We start from the raw sequence: 19,420 nt of genomic DNA on the forward strand, positions 1-19,420 counted from the left end.
AGAGAGAGAGAGAGAGAGAGAGAGAGAGAGAGAGAGAGAGAGAGAGAGAGAGAGAGAGAGAGAGAGAGAGAGAGAGAGAGAGAACGAGAAAGAGTGAGATAGAGAAAGCAGGCCAGAGAAAGAGAGAGCAGGCCAGAGAAAGAGAAAGCAGGCCAGAGAAAGAGAGAGCAGGCCAGAGAAAGCGAGAGCACAGTGGTGTAGTGGTTTTGTGCTCTCTCCCGCTCTTTTCCACATGGCAGACTCCGCTTGAATGAAGAGTTCAGCGTGTAATGGAGGGGACATAAGTCCTTAGCTGCTAAACATAAAAACACCCGGTTACACACACACACCACATACACACCACACACACACACCACATACACCCCCCAAACAGAGTTAGTCTAATAAGGATGTCATAAAGAAACGTTACAGTGGTTTTGGAGTCTTACTTTTGACGGTGAGGTACATGGACTTGCTGACGTCAGCTCCCACATCGTTGCTGACCTTACACAGGTAGTAGCCGCTGTCCTCCTCCAGCACGTGTTTGATGAGCAGAGAGCCGTTGACCAGCAGCTGGATACGGGAGCCAGAGTTCAGGGCGATGGACTGGAACTGGGGAACCCCGTTACCTGGGGAGGAGACAGGAGGGACGGGGCCATGAGTCACGTTTAGCACCTTTCAAAAATCCCCATCATAAACATTTTGAACGTATTTGTAAAGGACCTGTAAGTCTACAACATACTCTAATCCTTAAATCGGAACCATTGTATTTTTGGCATAAGCAATGTCAGGTTAATAGCACATGGGGGTGGTGTTCTACAATTTGCTCTTACTAATTTAAACTCAAAGCTACTACTGTTTTTGTTTTTAATGCTCAAAAGTACAGACTATTGACAGATGCGCATCCTTATTCGACTTGTACAGTGTGTGTAACGCTTCAGTGACAAAGCTTTAGGGATTTAAGGACAGTAAACATGCATCTTAACGCTGCCCCTAAACCTCAGCAGCTGTTATGGAGAACGTAGCCACTAAAATGAGGTAATCATTAAAGAGATGGTGCCCATGTTCAACACCAGAGCAGATTGCGGAGGAAGAAAACAACAAGACTGCAATGTGTCAGCCAACAAAGGAATCAGCCAATGAAATGCAGAGCAGTTTCCTTTACACAGCAAAGTACTTTTATTTTCCTTTGTTTTTACATGTGAGGATTTATCTATTCACTGACTCTCAGGATTTGCTGTCTGTAAGCCATGTTTGGTATCTTGTGAACAACACTGTACTTGTAAGCATGTACATTTACAAATCTGAACATCAAAGACTGAAACATTAATTGTACATATATTTTTGGGTAAATAAAACCTAATCCCCAAAGCATCGGTTTTGTCTTGTTGAAACACAAATATTAGTATTAGTATGTAAATGCTTTTGTAGGTCAAATATTCTTCAATTGTTGGGCACATCTCTCTGTTGGTGAAGTATACTTCAGCATACTAGCATACAGCATTATACTTTTCACATATCAGGGAACAAATATATGTTCTATAATCATCCATGTTTCTGGTAATGTTGGACAGTCTCATTCAAAAAGGTCTAAATTACTTCAGTAGTGTAGGAAATGTCTAATGCTGAAAATGTTCAGGTCAACGAGTTGCCTGGGAATGGAAATCCACTCAGAGCTGTAAGTGGTCTACCTATGTTACAGTAACAGCAACACATCCAGGCTCGCTCATAGAGTATTAAACGTATGTCTGAACTGGGCCAGATATTAGCATGCGCTAAAGTTAGCGTGTAAAGATAAGGACATTCAGTGAGCTGTGGGTTTTGGTCCTTAATTAAAAATGCAATCAAGTGCTTCTGGTTAGCGAGGGGTCAAGTGGCAGTACTATTTCCACTCTGCTGCCTTGTAGATGAGAGACAGAGAGAGAGCGAGAGAGAAAGAAAGAGAGAGAGAAAGAGAGAGAAAGAGAGAGAGAGAGAGACGTGCTCTTGAATGATGGATTTTGCATAGAAGTTATGCTAATACCAGCTGACCTTTCCTTCTTCACTGTTCTATCTCTCTGTGGCTCTGCTCCGCTAGCACCTGACTGGGAGAATAAAAAACATCTCCAGTGCCACAACATACAGAAACACAGACACCTGCACTTACAAATTAGAGGTAAATCTCAGATAAAGGTGCTGGCTGAGTCTTCACTCTGCCATCGCCGTGGCGAAGGACCAAGGTTCTGTCAGACCTTATTAATCAGCCAGGGGGTCTAAGACATTGAGGAGCGTCTCTCTCAAATCAAACCCAATCTTCTCTTGGTCCCAGGGAGCCCAAGTCACAAACAAATCCCATCAAAGCCTGGCTGCTGTGTCTGGCCCTGACCAATGCCTTTGATGCCCCTCACACTGCCCCCCACGCTACCGCATTGGTTGGATTGGTTGTTGTCTCTCCATTGGGGGAAGCTTTCATCCCTGGTTATGGATGAAGCAGCAAACACCTGGGTCCCCTCTTCAGCTATCCAGGTCAAGTGCTGTGCCACTTTGTTCACCTTCTCTCTCACGCCTCACTGGTAGCTCCCCCACCTCACAACCCACAGTGGCTGTACACCTGCGACCTGTGAAAGTGTGTGTGTACACCTGCAGTTGTTGAACCACATCATACATGGGCTGTGGATGAAACAGATGGAACCCATATGCCTTCAACTACAACTACAGTTACTCCCTCCAAAACAGCTGCCGTTACATCCCTAAACAATGTCCATTAATACGTTTGTATAACCATTTCATTAATGCTACCGACAGTCTTCTGATGCTTGATTTCCGTATCTGTTTACCTTTGGAGTGCTTCCATACGAGGGTGGGGCGTGGATAACCCTCAGCAGAGCAGTTGAGGGTCACAGTTTTGCCATAAATCCCATCCTGGTCTGTGGGCTGCACCACAAACTGGGGAGGAACTGGAGGAGCAGAGGGAACCACACACAGACTGACTTACTAGTACTTCTGAGACAGAAAGATAGTAGGAGAGAGATTAAGACTGAGAAAAAGAGTGCAGTGGAGAGAAATACACAGTATAAAGACAGATGAGAAGCAACAGAGAGAGGAGCAGAGAAAGAAACAGAAACAGAGAGAGAAAGAAAGACAGTAAGAGTCAGGGAGTGAGAGGACGGAGCCTAAGAGAGATACATCTAGAAGCAGTGACAGAGACAGAGGAACAATGTGTTAGCCTCCTCTCACCCCTGACAATGAGCTGACTCTGGTGCTCAACGGCTGCAGCCTCGTTGCGTGCGATGCAGGTGTAGTTTCCGTTGTGGTCTGGGGACAGGTTGGAGATCCGTAGCGAGCTGGTGAACTCTATGTTGTCAATGGTGACCCCCAGACTGGCAGGGATTGGCCGCCCGTCCTTCTGCCAGGTGATGTCCAGGGGCTGGTCACCTGACATTACCACGCAGGGGATGAAGACGCGCTGACCAATGGAGAACCGCTGGAATGCAAAGGGCTGGATGTACGGTGGAACTGGAGAGGAAGAGATGACCATAACCACATTGGGCTGAGAGACAATACACTATACCGGTACAATCTCCTGTGTGTCATACTTCAATCTTCTATCAATCCCTTTGGTCATTGGAAATCGTTGAATAGACTCTGAACTCAAAAGGACTGAGAGTGAATCATCACGTAATTCCACCTTAGTCATTCCTTCAGTCTAGCCGAACATTCTGTACTCTGAGTCGGAGCAAACAGTACAATGCACAGGTGTACTATTCCAGAAACACTTGAAGGGGTGATTCTGTATTTATAGAAAGAGAAGATCAAAGAAAACCTAACGACCCTCAAGTAGGGAAAAACCACCATGTTAAACAAATGAATGGAGAATCAGGCCCCATGCTAGACTAGATAACGACCTAGATGTGAGATCCTCCTCAGTAAATCCACTGTCACACCTTCTCAGGGGACTCTCCATCTCGCAAGTCAGCCGCATTTGAGAATCAACGAGTTAAAATAACATTGAAATAAGCAGCACTTCAGCGCTGATTTAATTCACAACAAAGTAGGGATAATGGACTCCTGGGATCTCCCCAGCCGCTTTCAGAATTTTAAGCATGAGCAGAGCAAATTAACTAACGTACTTGTAGTGGGGAAGTGTTGCTTTATATCATGTGGTCCCCCTTTTCCCCACCCCATCCCAGCCTCATCTCATGGAAATGTCTTAAGCAGTGGCTGCATCATTCATGACATGGATATGAGGCGTGTGGAATCACTCGTTAACATTCCCATTACGTATTCTTGGGCCTCTGGTAATCAAGCTCAATCACTACTGTATGCGCAGTCATACTAATGACCCTAGCTTAGTCTCACATCCCATAGCAGTGCAGTCGTAGCAGTGGTGAATGTCAGGCAGTGTGGCAGTGTTACTGTAGCTTATGGTGCACAATGTGATGTGATGGCCCTGGCCAATGGGAGTATGACCTGCAAGGTCACTTCCTATCTCTGCCTACAGCTTTGCCATGTTCTACTGTCCACACACGAATGCTTATGTATCACATGGGAATGTGTGAAACTTACTCCTCAGCCTGAAGTGTCCCCACTTGCGCCAGTGAATAGCTAGCTTTTCATGTGGTGCTGACTGGTAAGACACTTCAGAAGGGTGGTCACGTGTGCTAGCAAGGCAGAGGTCCGGAGTTTGCGCCAGGTATGGGCCGAATTGGGAGAAAGTGGTACTCACTAAGCAAGCAGCATGACGTCCTTTACACTTACCCAAGTGTGGTATGCTAGTGTGGAGAACAGATCCCTTGTTTATTGTGTACTGTCACAGTGCATGAGTTAGGGAGACAGGCTCTTCCTACCTTTGACACTGAGATGGACACTCTGATTGGTCTCTTGGTGAGGTTTGACCAATACCCTGCAGTTATACTCTCCCTGGTCCAGCTCCTGCACGTTGGACAGCTTCAGAGTGCCGTTGTTCTCAAAGGCCCGCTGCCGGTGGTTGAAGGGGAGCAGGTGGGAGTTCTTATACCACTTGATGGAATAGTACGGGTAGCCAATAACGCGACAGTGGACGTACGCGTCCCGCCCTGCGATGGCCGTGATGTTTTTCATTGGACGAATGCTGGCAGCCCCTAAAAATACAGAGAGGGAGAGAGAGCTCTCTATAAACACATTTATGGGTGAGGGGATTGTGACATGACAGTCAGCAACATCAAGCCGTATGTATTGACAGCACACCCAAATGTGTTAGTTTTTACCACAGGACCTCATGGTAGACTCTGAAGAGAGGGCTGTGAAATCAGGACCATATTAGACAAGGACAAGGTAGGGTTGGCTGACAGCTGAAAGACAGAACATTTTAGTGGACAATATTCACTGTATAAGTTATCTGCATTACAAATCCAAGAGCCACTTGAAACTAATTGTCTCATCTGAATAAATAAACTATACATTCAACAACCACAAAATAAGTAAAAAACGAACTAAGGAAACAAGAGAGAGAACTATATTCCCTTTTGCAGTCTAAAGATAAAACCACCACCAGCCTCGAAACACGCAGTACAAAGTTGACCTATGTGACGCTCAACAGTTGTACCTACAGTATACACCACACTGGGCTGAAAACCTGCCTGTCAGTAAGGCCTACAAAGAAAATAATAATAAATTGGTCAATTGTGTTCAAACATCTACACATGGAACAGGAGTGCAAATCAGCTGAAGGGAATCATCTCAGCAACAGTGATCTGGGTAGAGGATCAGATTACTATTAAAGACAGGAAGAGAGGTACTACATCCAACAAATGAGACACAATCAATAGAACAGATATGTTATGGATGGATCATACATACACATAAACGCAAACTAACAAAACATGGGTGGTTGTGACCTGGCATTGTAATTGACAGTACGAGTGACTGACATGCAAACAGGCCAACAAGATATGGGCGACTAGAAATAGCATAGTGTTAGGATAGAAAAGGTAAAAGAACTGCAGTATCACAATCACACAAAGAGCATAGAGGGACGATGTGACAAGAGAGATTCACACAGGGATAAAAAAACAGTGGAAAAAATGAACGGAAGCTAAACAATGGAGTCCAAAAGCTGCAACTGAGGAATAAAGGGAGGGAAGAGAAAGGAAGGAAGAAAGAAAGAAAGTAAGAAAGGTTAGGAATCTGTAGGCACTTTGCAAAGGAGGGAGAATACAACAAAAACCTAAAAGAAACAGGTATTGAACTTGGAAACCAAACAAACATGAGTTAGGTGTATGTTTTTGTTGTTTTGGAGGAGCTGATCTGACAAGCACCTCTTACGTTTATTCGAGCCTGGTGGTAGACCGCCCCGGCCGAGTTCCTGCAGGTGCAGCGGTACACCCCTCCGTCCACCTCCTTTGTGTGGGTGATGTTCAGCTGGTTGACCACGTGGCCCTCGTGGGTCTCGTAGTGGCCGGGGTGGTGGTGGCTGTCCTTGATGACCGGGTCGTCGTCCAGGTTCCAGGTGCAGGAGGGAGGGGGAGTGCCTTTGACGTTACACACCAGGAAGACCGGCTCGTTGGGGTTGACCACCTTCTCACTGAAGGAGGACAGAATCTTCGGAGTGCCGTCTGAAAGGGGAAAGAGAGGGAGACCATGGGTAATGGTTAATAGGACTACAGTGGGAGGCTTGGACAGAAAAGGCTTGGACAGACAAATCTCTGCATCATGTATTGTATGGACACTGTAAACATGTATTCTATACTGACATTAGAGTCAGCTAAGGTATCGCTCACATAATAAAATATAAATAATTCCCTACAAGTGTGACAATTGTGTGCAACACAAAACCAAAAAAAATCATAATGAACAAAAGCAGCAATAGAATATCTATCCTCTGTCACTAAAAGCTGTACATCTACCTTTTTTCTTTGTCTCCCATTATTGGGGGCAGTCTTGGCCAAATATAAAAATAGCTTTATTTTAGAGTGTCCTGCTGTTGCTCTCTGATAACCCTGGCATGTTCTACATCATTATAGATTATCAATATCCTCCTTATACAGTTCCGTGGCCACGCGAGACAGTTGCCCAAGCAACCAGGCTCAGGTAAGCAGTTTAAAGCTGACTAGGACAGTAGCCCTAATAACAGCAGCACAACACAACGCATTAACACAGGCCCTGCATCGATCCAGGGCCAAAATCCCTTTCTGCTAAGTCACTGCTGCTGCTACTACACATACATGGACACAGAACATACACACAACCAGTGGCGCAACTTCCACTGAGGACGGGGGGGTTTTATCATTGGAATGTGATACAAAACAAGGCAACGGTGTGCTTTAGGACCATGTGGATGCCTCCGAGTGGTCGGGTAGGCTGTCTGGAGTGTTTGTCTGACTGGATAAAAAATTTATATATATACACACACACCAGTCAAAGTTTGGACACACCTACTCATTCAAGGATCTTCCTTTATTTTTACTATTTTTTACATTGTAGAATAATAGTGAAGACATCAATACTATGATATAACACATATGGAATCATGTAGTAACCAAAACAGTGTTAAACAAATCAAAATGTATTTTAGATTTTAGATTCTTCAAAGTAGCCACCCTTTGCCTTGATGACAGCTTTGTACACTCTTGGCATTCTCTCAACCAGCTTCACCTGGAATGCTTTTCCGACAGTCTTGAAGGAGTTCCCACATATGCTGAGCACTTGTTGGCTGCTTTTCCTTTACTCTGCGGTCCAACTCATCCCAAACAATCTCAATTGGGTTGAGGTCGGGTGATTGTGGAGACCAGGTCATCTGATGCAGCACTCCATCACTCTCCTTCTTGGTCAAATAGCCCTTACACAGCCTGGAGGTGTGTTGGGTCATTGTCCTGTTGAAAAACAAAATGATAGTCCCACTAAGTGCAAACCAGATGGGATGGCGTATCGCTGCAGAATGCTGTGGTAGCCATGCTGGTTAAGTGTGCCTTGAATTCTAAATAAATCACTGACAGTGTCACCAGCGAAGCACCCTCACACCTCCTCCTTCTACATGCTTCACGGTGGGAACCACACATGCGGAGATAATCCATTCACCTACTCTGCGTCTCACAAAGACACGGCGGTTGGAACCCAAAATCTCCAATTTGGACTCATCAGACCAAAGGACAGATTTCCACCAGTCTAACGTCCATTGCTCACGTTTCTTGTCCCTAAGCAAGTCTCTTCTTCTTATTGGTATCCTTTAGTAGTGGTTTCTTTGCAGCAATTCGTCCATGAAGGCCTGATTCACGTAGTCTCCTCTGAACAGTTGATGTTGAGATGTGTCTGTTACTTGAACTCTCAGAAGCATTTATTTAGGTTGCAATTTCTGAGGTTGGTAACTCTAATGAACTTATCCTTTGCAGCAGAGGTAACTCTGGGTCTTCTTTTCCTGTGGCGGTCCTCATGAGAGCCAGTTTCATCATAGCGCTTGATGGTTTTTGCGACTGCACTTGAAGAAACTTTCAAAGTTCTTGACATTTTCCGATTGACTGACCTTCATGTCTTAAAGTAATGATGGACTGTCGTTTCTCTTTGCTTATTTGAGCTGTTCTTGCCATAATATGGACTTGGTCTTTTACCAAATAGGGCTATCTTCTGTATACCACCCCTACCTTGTCACAACACAACTGATTGGCTCAAACGCATTAAGAAGGAAAGAAATTCCACAAATTAACTTTTAACAAGGCACACCTGTTAATTGAAATGCATTCCAGGTGACTACCTCATGAAGCTGGTTGAGAGAATGCCAAGAGTGTGCAAAGCTGTCATCAAGGCAAAGGGTGGCTACTTTGAAGAGTCTCAAATCTAAAATATATTTTGATTTGTTTAACACTTTTTTGGTTACTACATGATTCCATATGTTATTTCATAGTTTTGATGTCTTCACTATTATTCTACAATGTAGAAAATAGTAAAAACTAAGAAAAACCTTTGAATGAGTAGGTTTGTCCAAACCTTTGACTGGTACTGTATATATATATATATATATATATATATATATATATATATATATATATATATATATTATAATAATTATGTCACCCCCACTTCTAAAACCAAAGTTGCGCCCCTGCACACAACATAAAACCGTAAACACTCATGCTATAGTCAACTGCCAAGTGGTACAGTACACATGAAAAAAAAAACACATGGTGATATATTCTAACCAATGTCTTGTTACAACAACACCAATATATCCAATAACTGCCATAGCAACATTGATCTTTATAAGAAACCTCTACTGTATCTCACCCTCCAAGATGACCTGAACAAAATCCTGAGCAGACATTTTGTTATTCCTGGCAAAACATTGGTAGGCCCCGCCGTCGCTCTTGGCCATGCCCTCCATGATCAGGTTCTCCCTGCTGATGCCTGTGATCCGCACATTGTTGCCGGGGTAGATGATCTCTCCGTTACGGTACCACGACAGCTCATACTCATCAGAGCCACTGACACTGCAATGCAAGGACACCTTACTACCCACGCTGCCCTTCACCTTTCGTGGGCTGACCACCGCCTTCAGGGGCTCTGGACACCAGAGAAAACACAGAACACACATCAAAAATCCCAAACCAAACTGGTGGCCTATGAAATTGTTATACCGTGAAACAAATATTTTGTCGTGTGAACATTATCAAAGAAATAGAGCTATAGCAACTAATGCAGAAACAACATGGCCCCAGGCTGGGATAGCTCCTGATGTGTGAGTGTGATGTGGTGTTTGGACTCACGTTTGACCAGCAGCCGGCCCACCACCTCAGCGTTGCCATAGCTGTTCCACACCTCACACACGTAGATGCCAGAGTCGGTGGGCTGGGCGCTCTCTATCAGCAAGCCCGTGACACTCTGGCGAAAACGTGTGTCGGGCTCCAGGGGGCTGTTGTCCTTCAGCCAGCGGTACTTGGGCATGGGATGGCCTGACGCCTTACAGGGCAGCTCTACCCGATGGGACGCCATGACCTCGCGGCGGTCAAAGCCATCCAGAATCCCCGGCTCTGAGTTAGTGGGATCTTATGAGAGATAAGAGAGAGAAGATGTTATGATAATAATAGAGTTCACTATTAGAAGAGATAGTGTTACGATAGCATTCACTGTGTAATGGACTTTGCAGTGTATGAAGATGCAGAAGTTTCTGATGTATTACTGCAACATGATGTACTGTACAGAAATCTAGATGTTTCTGGGTGACCATTATTTAGGGTATTTAGGACAGCATAGACTGACCTGACACAAAAAGCCGGGCGCTGTTGCTTTGCCTGGTCTCGCCCGTGTAGCGATGCCGTGTGGTGCAGCGGTAGTTATACAATCCATCCTCATTCTGGACATCCAGAATATACAAGGCTCCCGTGGTTGTGATGAGAAATCTAGGTCCTAGAAGAGAAAAAGAGAGAGAAAAAGAGGAGGGGTTATTCACATAAAATAAATACATGAGGTCATCTGGCCATTCAGCTCAATAGGAAGCTACTGTAGTACGCCATCCAGCTGGAAAAGACACCCGGTCCCGCATAATCCATGGCATTCACAAACAGTACTGAATGATCTATTTTATACAGTATACACTATACTGCATTCGGAAAGTACTCTGAGCCCTTTTCCACAGTTACGTTACAGCCTTATTCTAAAATGAATTAAATAAATAACAATCCTCCTCAATCTACACACAATACCCCATAATGACAAAGAGAAAACAGGTTTGCAGAAATGTTTGTAAAGCTATTAAAAATAAAAACAGAAATACCTTATTTACATAAGTATTCAGACCCTTTGCTATGAGACTAGAAATTAAGATCAGGTGCATCCTGTTTCCATTGATCATTCTTGAGATGTTTATACAACTTGATTGGAGTCCACCTGTGGTAAATTGAATTGATTGGACATCATTTGGAAAGGCACACACCTGTCTATATAAGGTCCCACAGTTGACAGTGCATGTCAGAGCAAAAACCAAGCAATGAGGTAGAAGGAATTATCTGTAGAGCTCCGAGACAGGATTGTGTCGAGGCACAGATCTGGGAAAGAGTACCAAAACATTTCTGTAGCATTGAAGGTCCCCAAGAACACAGTGGCCTCCATCATTCTTAAATGGAAGAAGTTTGGAACCACCAAGAACTGGCCGCCTGGCTAAACTGAGCAATCGGGGGAGAAGGGCCTTGGTCAGGGAGGTGACCAAGAACCCAATGGTCACTCTGATAGAGCTCCAGAGTTCCTCTGTGGAGATGGGAGAACCTTCCAGAAGAACAACCATATCCGCAGCACTCCACCAATCACACCTTTATGGTAGAGTGGCCAGACGGAAGCCACTCCTCAGTAAAAGGCACCTAAAGATTCAATGGTCTGATGAAACCAAGATTGAACTCTTTGGCCTGAATGCCAAGCATTACATCTGGAGGAAACATGGCACCATCCCTACTGTGAAGCATGGTGGTGGCAGCATCATGCTGCAGGGATATTTATCAGCGGCAGGGACAGGGAGACTAGTCAGGATTGAGGGAGCAAAGTACAGAGAGATACTTGATGAAAACCTGCTCCAGAGTGCTCAGGACCTCAGACTGGGGCGAAGGTTCACCATCAAACAGGACAATGACCCTAAACATACAGCCAAGACAACGCAGGAGTGGCTTCGGGACAAGTCTCAGAATTTCCTTGAGTGGCCCAGCCAGAGCCCGGACTTGAACAGGATCGAACATCTCTGGAGATGTCACGATCGTCATAATGATTGGACCAAGGCGCAGCGTGATATGCGTACATCTTTTTAATAGTGTACTGGCAACACGATACAAAATACAAAACAACCAAACGAAATGTGAAGTCCTCGGTTAACAACACAAACCAACACGGAACAAGATCCCACAAAACACAAGTGCACAACAGGCTGCCTAAGTATGGTTCCCAATCAGAGACAACAAGCAACAGCTGATTAACGTTGCCTCTGATTGAGAACCACCCCGGCCAACATAGAAACACATAACCTAGAACAGAACATAGAAAACGAAACATAGACACTACACAAAGAAACTAACACCCTGGCTCAACATACAAGAGTCCCCAGAGCCAGGGCGTGACAGGAGAGACCTGAAAATAGCTGTGCAGCGACGCTCCCCATCCAACACAAACATTGGCAGTAGAATGGCCGTACTGAAGAGCTCAGTGACTTTCACCGTGGCACTGTCATAGGATGCCACCTTTCCAACAAGTCAGTTCGTCAAATTTCTGCCCTGCTAGAGTTGCCCTGGTCAACTGTAAGTGCTGTTATTGTGAAGTGGAAACCGCTAGGAGCAACAACGGCTCAGCCACAAAGTGGTAGGCCACACAAGCTCACAGAACGGGACCGCCGAGTACTGAAGCACGTAGCGCGTAGAAATCATCTGTCCTCAGTGGCAAACTGCCTCTGGAAGCAACATCAGCACAACAACTGTTAGTCAGGAGCTTCATGAAATGGGTTTCCATGGCTGAGCAGCCGCACACAAGCCTAAGATCACCATGCGCAATGCCAAGCGTCGGCTGGAGTGGTGAAAAGCTCGCCGTCATTGGACTCTGGAGCAGAGGAATCACGCTTCACCATCTGGCAGTCCGATGGACGAATCTGGGTTTGGAAGATGCCAGGAGAACGCTACCTGCCCCAATGCATAGTGCCAACTGTAAAGTTTGGTGGAGGAGGAATAATGGTCTGGGGCTGTTTTTCATGGTTCGGGCTAGGCCCGTTAGTTCTAGTGATGGAAAATCTTAAAGCTACAGCATATAATGACATTCTAGACGATTCTGTGCTTCCAACTTTGTGGCAACAGTTTGGGGAAGGCCCTTTCCTGTTTCAGCATGACAATACCCACGTACACAAAGCTAGATCCATAGACAAATGGTTTGTCAAGATCGGTGTGGAAGAACTTGACTAGCCTGCACAGAGCACTGATCTCAACCCCATCGAACACCTTTGGGATGAAATGGAACGCCGTCTGCGAACCAGGCCTAATTGCCCAACATCGGTGCCCGACCTCACTAATGTGCTTGTGGCTGAATGGAAGAAAGTCCCTGCAGCAATGTTCCAACATCTAGTGGAAAGCCTTCCCAGAAGAGTGGAAGCTGTTATACAGTGACTTGCGAAAGAATTCACCCCCCTTGGCATTTTTCCTATTTTGTTGCCTTACAACCTGGAATTAAAATGGATTTTTGGGGGGTTTGTATCATTTGATTTACACAACATGCCTACCACCCTGAAGATGCAAAATATGTTTTATTGTGAAACAAACAAGAAATAAGACAGAAAAACAGAAAACGTGCATAACTATTCACCCCCCCCAAAGTCAATACTTTGTAGAGCCACCTTTTACGCAATTACAGCTGCAAGTCTCTTGGGGTATGTCTCTATAAGCTTGGCACATCTAGCCATTGGGATTTTTGCCCATTCTTCAAGGCAAAAATGCTCACGCTCCTTCAAGTTGGATGGGTTCCGCTGGTGTACAGCAATCTTTAAGTCATACCACAAATTCTCAATTGGATTGAGGTCTGGGCATTGACTAGGCCATTCCAAGACATTTAAATGTTTCCCCTTAAACCACGCAGTATGCTTAGGGTCATTGTCCTGCTGGAAAGTGAACCTCCGTCCCAGTCTCAAATCTCTGGAAGACTGAAACAGGTTTCCCTCAAGTATTTCCCTGTATTTAGCGCCATCAATCATTCCTTCAATTCTGACCAGTTTCCCAGTCCCTGCCGATGGTGTTCTCGGGGTGATGAGAGGTGTTGGGTTTGCGCCAGACATAGCGTTTTCCTTGATGGCCAAAAAGCTCAATTTTAGTCTCATCTGACCAGAGTACCTTCTTCCATATGTTTGGGGAGTCTCCCACATGCCTTTTGGCGAACACCAAACGTGTTTGCTTATTTTTTTCTTTAAGCAATGGCTTTTTTCTGGCCACTCTTCCGTAAAGCCCAGCTCTGTGGAGTGTACGGCTTAAAGTAGTCCTATGGATCTCCGCTGTGGAGCTTTGCAGCTCCTTCAGGGTTATCTTTGGTATTTTTGTTGCCTCTCTGATTAATGCCCTCCTTGCCTGGTCCGTGAGTTTCGGTGGGCGGCCCTCTCTTGGCAGGTTTGTTGTGGTGCCATATTCTTTCCATTTTTTAATAATGGATTTAACGGTGCTCCGTGGGATGTTCAAAGTTTCTGATATTTTTTTATAACCCAACCCTGATCTGTACTTCTCCACAACTTTGTCCCTGACCTGTTTGGAGAGCTCATTGGTCTTCATGGTGCAGCTTGCTTGGTGGTGCCCCTTGTTTAGTGGTGTTGCAGACTCTGGGGCCTTTCAGAACAGGTGTATATATACTGAGATCATGTGACACTTAGATTGCACACAGGTGGACTTTATTTAACTAATTATGTGACTTCTGAAGGTAATTGGTTGCACCAGATCTTATTTAGGGGCTTCATAGGAAAGGGGGTGAATACATATGCACACACCAATTTTCCGTTTTTTTTTTTTTTAAACAAGTTATTTATTTTCATTTCACTTCACCAATTTGGACTATTTTGTGTATGTCCATTACATGAAATCCAAATTAAAATCAATTTAAATTACAGGTTGTAATGCAACAAAATAGGAAAAACGCCAAGGGGGATGAATACTTTTGCAAGGCACTGTTGCAGCAAAGGGGGGACAAACTCCATATTAATGCCCATGATTTTGGAATGAGATGTTCCACGAGCAGGTGTCCACATGCTTTTGGTCATGTAGCGTATATCCTTAAACATATCATACCAAGACCTTTCACCTGCGATAACCTTTACATTTGACCTCTGCCCGCCCTAGCTCCAGTTATCTATATGGTCTGAACCTCTGCTACAGCAACCAAATCCTCTTTGGGTGTCACTAGAAGTTCAATCTGTGCAGTAATATTATGTTAATTCTGGGGATCAAACCCGACTGAGTGGGGTTGTCAACATCCATAAGGAATGATACCTTCTTCTTGCAATCATATGCATGCGTTATCCCCAGGAGAGCAGATTGACGTCAAAACTGATCGAAAAAGCAATTTACAGGAGATTGTCTTCACTGTGCTGTGGCGAGCATGCTAAGACAGAGACAGCTTAGTGAGCATTTAGGCCCCAAGGTACACCAGCCAGGGGCAGCTTCAGTTAAAACCAGCTACAGTATCAGGGCTGCGCCTTGTCTCTGACAACGAGGAGGATGTCTTTAGATAAAGCCTGATCAAAATAGACTGTAAAACGTCATGCTTACAGGCCCAATATGGCCTGAAATGTATAGAGAATCAATGACAAGTCAAGCATAGGAACAGTACCTGTGTTTTTTTGACAAAGTTATCAATTGGTAAAAAATACAATTGGATAAAGAAATTTTTAACCTGCATATTTAAGCTATTTTTATACAAATAAATAATTATAAATACAGTGCCTTCAGAAAGTATTCTGACCCTTGACTTTTTCCACATTTTGTTACGTTACAGCCGTATTCTAAAATGGATTAAATAAAAAAATATCATCAATCTACACACAATATACCATAATGACAAAACAAAGCAGTTTTTAGAGATTTTAGCAAATGTATAAAAAAAAAAAACGGAAATACCTTATTTACATAAGTATTCAGACCCTTTACTATTAGACTCGAAATTAAGATCAGGATTGATGAGGGGGGGGAAAACAATTAAATCCATTTTAGAATAAGGCTGTAACGTTTTAAAAAATGTGGAAAAAGTCAAGGGGTCTGAATACTTTCCAAATGCACTGAGTGGTAGTGAAAGGCAGTGAAAATAACAAGAGAGAGGAGAGGGAGAAAGAGTCTGCAGCTATTGTAAGCGTTGACCTAGTTAGAATAGACACCAGAGTCCATGGATTTGATATCCTGGAGGAGTTTCTAGTTCCTGGTTTAAATGCAGTTGGGTGAGATGGGCAACCAGAAGTGAGATCCGAAGAGGGAGAGAGGGAGGTGTGTGTGTGTGTGTTTGTGTGTGTGTGCACATATCCTTATCATTGCCAGGCGTTTTTTTTAAGTTTGAGGAGATCAGATACATCAATAATAACCCCTGAAGCAAAATTATATCTCTTTCATATTGATATTATAAATGATATGTATGATTTACTTCTTCAATATTTTCACGATACATTGTGCAATCAAATTGAAAATATAAAATTGTGAGTATTTGATATCACCAACATAGGCCAACAGCAATTATGTCTAGAAATCCTTTATTTTTTTCCTTTAGAGTTCTCCATTTTGATTCTGTCTTTGGTACCCTGCAATCTCACAGTGGAATCCATCTTGAGCGAGACAAAATTGTATTTCTCTCTAGCCGCTGAGCTGCCTGTGTTCTGCAGCAATTGTCTCCCCAAGCACCTCCATGCTCCTCCAGTGTCTTTTAAGCTGTCAGACCTCTGTTATTGTGTTATGACAGACTGAAGAGCAGGAAGAGTGGATGCTAGAGAGAAGACAGGGGCTCAGCAGACTGCAGCAGAAAATCAAAACGAAAGAAAATCTAATGTCTTTCTCTCTCCTATCTCGCTCTCCTTTCTATTGGTATTTCTCTCTCCTTGCCTCGGACTCCTTCTCGACCATCTGGCTTTTGATTTCACAGCACTCAGAGATATTCTGTCCCTGTTCTTCTATCAATGTTAGTCTGTAACAGATCCTCCAAACATACAGTACTCTTATACACCGAGTACTCTTCCACCGTTCTCCAGAAACACACAATCACCCTCACTTTGCCCCGAACTAAATCAAATTTCTCCCGACTCTCATACTTAGAATGCTAAATAAGGCACGACTTATAGATGAGAATGTGTATCCTCCTTTTTAAGGGGAGGGGGTTCTGGTTCTGGTGACTTAGACTGTGTTTCCCAGTTCAATAGAGAGACTATGGATGGGATAATTCTGGCCATGTGGCTTCCCACTGGGCACAGACGTCAATTCAATGTCTATTTGACGTTGGATCAACGTAATTTCATTGAAATGACATGGAAACAACGTTATTTCAACCAGTGTGTGCCCAGTGGGCAGTGGTGTAAAGGACTTAAGTAAAATGACTTTACTTTACTATTTAAAGTATACTTTACAATTTATATTTTTGACAACTTTTACTTTTTTTCACTACATTCCTAAAGAAAATAATGTACTTTTTACTCCATACATTTTCCCTGAAACCTAAAAGTACTCGTTACATTTTGAATGCTTAGCAGCACAGGGAAATGGTCCAATTCACACACTTATCAAGAGAACATCCCTGGTCATCCCTACTGCCTCTGATCTGGCGGACTCACTAAAGACAAATGCTTTATTTGTAAATTATGTCTGAGTGTTGAAGTGTGCCCCTGGCTATCCGTAAATTTAAAAAACAAGAAAATTGTGCCGTCTGGTTGGCTTAATATAAGGAATAAGAAATGATTGATACTTCTACTTTTGATACATAAGTATATTTTAGCAATTATATTTACTTTTGATACTTAAGTATATTAAAAACTAAATACTTTTAGACTTTTACTCAACTAGTATTTTACTGGGTGACTTTCACTAGAGTCATTTTCTATTAAGGTATCTTTACTTTTACTCAAGTGTGACAATTGAGTACTTTTCCACCACTGCGAGTGGCTTAGCTCTGATGTGGTATTGTATGGACATTGTACGGACAGGGATCTTGGCTCTACCTGCTCCTTCACACTCTCTCCTTGTCCTCCTGGACAGGGTGTTCTGTTCTGATGGCATGTTCTGAGTCTAATTGGTGGCTGCTCCAAGGTCAGAGGTGCACTGCGCCGTGCCGGGGATCTGATCTGATCTCTAATCTGGTCTGATTGAGGTCAGGTCACTGGGCTGCTGACCTCACCATGCAGGGACAGGAGCCAGGGAGCTCCTCTCCTCCTCAGTCTGTAGCGCTGCAGGGCGGCTGCATGGACACCCGGCTGGCTGACCACATAGCTCCATCATGGCTGTCAGTGTACGTAGGCTACATTCACCAACAGCCCAGTCCTCACACCCTGGACAATATAAAACACACTCTGCCCTCTCTCTGGACCTTCCTCTCCTTCAGCCACCTCTCAGTCCCTCTTTTCACTTTCTCCTCCTTCCCACCTCTTTCTGTCCTCTCTCTGTCCTCTCTCTGTCCTCTCTCCCTATTCATCTACATGTACTGTATGTGTCCTGACTCGTGTTATTTGAGGTTAGAGGGGGTTGCTAGCCATCCTGTAGAGACGAGGGTGTAGGGTAGGGTAGGGACGTGGCGCACTATGGAGCGTCAATAATGAATGTGTGTAAGGGCGACGAAGTGTGTCACCATCTACCCTCTTCTCCTTTGTACTACATCAAAACACACCTTAAGGCCACATACTAACTCCTTTGATCCTCACTCAACCCTAACCCTCTCAAATATCAAAGATCTGTACAATCAAGAAGTGATTTTAAAGGAATTATTTGATGGCTTGTTGTGATTGGCCTGTAAAGAAAGCTTCCTCCATTTTGCAGTGAGTGACTGGTGTTATTTACCTCTCCTCAGTAAATTAAAGATGCCATCATAAATCATTCAGCTGGGTTGAATCAATCCATGCAAAAAATGCCCAGCTGCCAAGAGATGAACTATGCATATTTAAACACAAATCTTACATGTGAAATATGTATTTTGAATAAATCATATGGAGTTAACCTTTTTCCAAATACCTTTTTTCTACTCCCTTTAGTTTTGATTAAAGTCCTGGTTTGAACCTGTGATTCAGGACTATATCTGAAGGATAGGACTTCATATTTGTATGAACATAACAAGATTCAACAACTGAGACATAAACTGAACAAGTTCCACAGACATGTGACTAACAGAAATTGAATAATGTGTCCCTGAACAAAGGGGGGGGTCAAAATCAAAAGTAACAGTCAGTATCTGGTGTGGCCACCAGCTGCATTAAGTACTGCAGTGCATCTCCTTCTCATGGACTGCACCAGATTTGCCAGTTCTTGCTGTGAGATGTTACCCCACTCTTCCACCAAGGCACCTGCAAGTTCCCTGACATTTCTGGGGGAAATGGCCCTAGCCCTCACCCTCCGATCCAACAGGTCCCAGACGTGCTCAACGGGATTGAGATCCGGGCTCTTCGCTGGCCATGGCAGAACACTGACATTCCTGTCTTGCAGGAAATCACACACAGAACGAGCAGTATGGCTGGTGGCATTGTCATGCTGGAGGGTCATGTCAGGATGAGCCTGCAGGAAGGGTACCACATGAAGGAGGAGGATGTCTTCCCTGTAATGCACAGCGTTGACATTGTCTGCAATGACAACAAGCTCAGTCCGATGATGCTGTGACACACTGCCCCAGACCATGACGGACCCTCCACCTCCAAATCGATCCCGCTCCAGAGTACAGGCCTCGGTGTAACGCTCATTCCTTTGACGATAAACGCGAATCCGACCATCACCCCTGGTGAGACAAAACCGCGACTCGTCAGTGAAGAGCACTTTTTGCCAGTCCTGTC

General features: G+C 44.2%; 1 pseudogene; it reads right to left on the minus strand.

The window, feature by feature from the left end:
* LOC121558977 overlaps positions 1 to 19,420 on the minus strand; it is a 170,432-nt pseudogene that overhangs the window by 37,409 nt on the left and 113,603 nt on the right.

Source organism: Coregonus clupeaformis, chromosome 5, assembly GCF_020615455.1.
Source record: "Coregonus clupeaformis isolate EN_2021a chromosome 5, ASM2061545v1, whole genome shotgun sequence".
Classification (NCBI taxonomy): domain Eukaryota; kingdom Metazoa; phylum Chordata; class Actinopteri; order Salmoniformes; family Salmonidae; genus Coregonus; species Coregonus clupeaformis.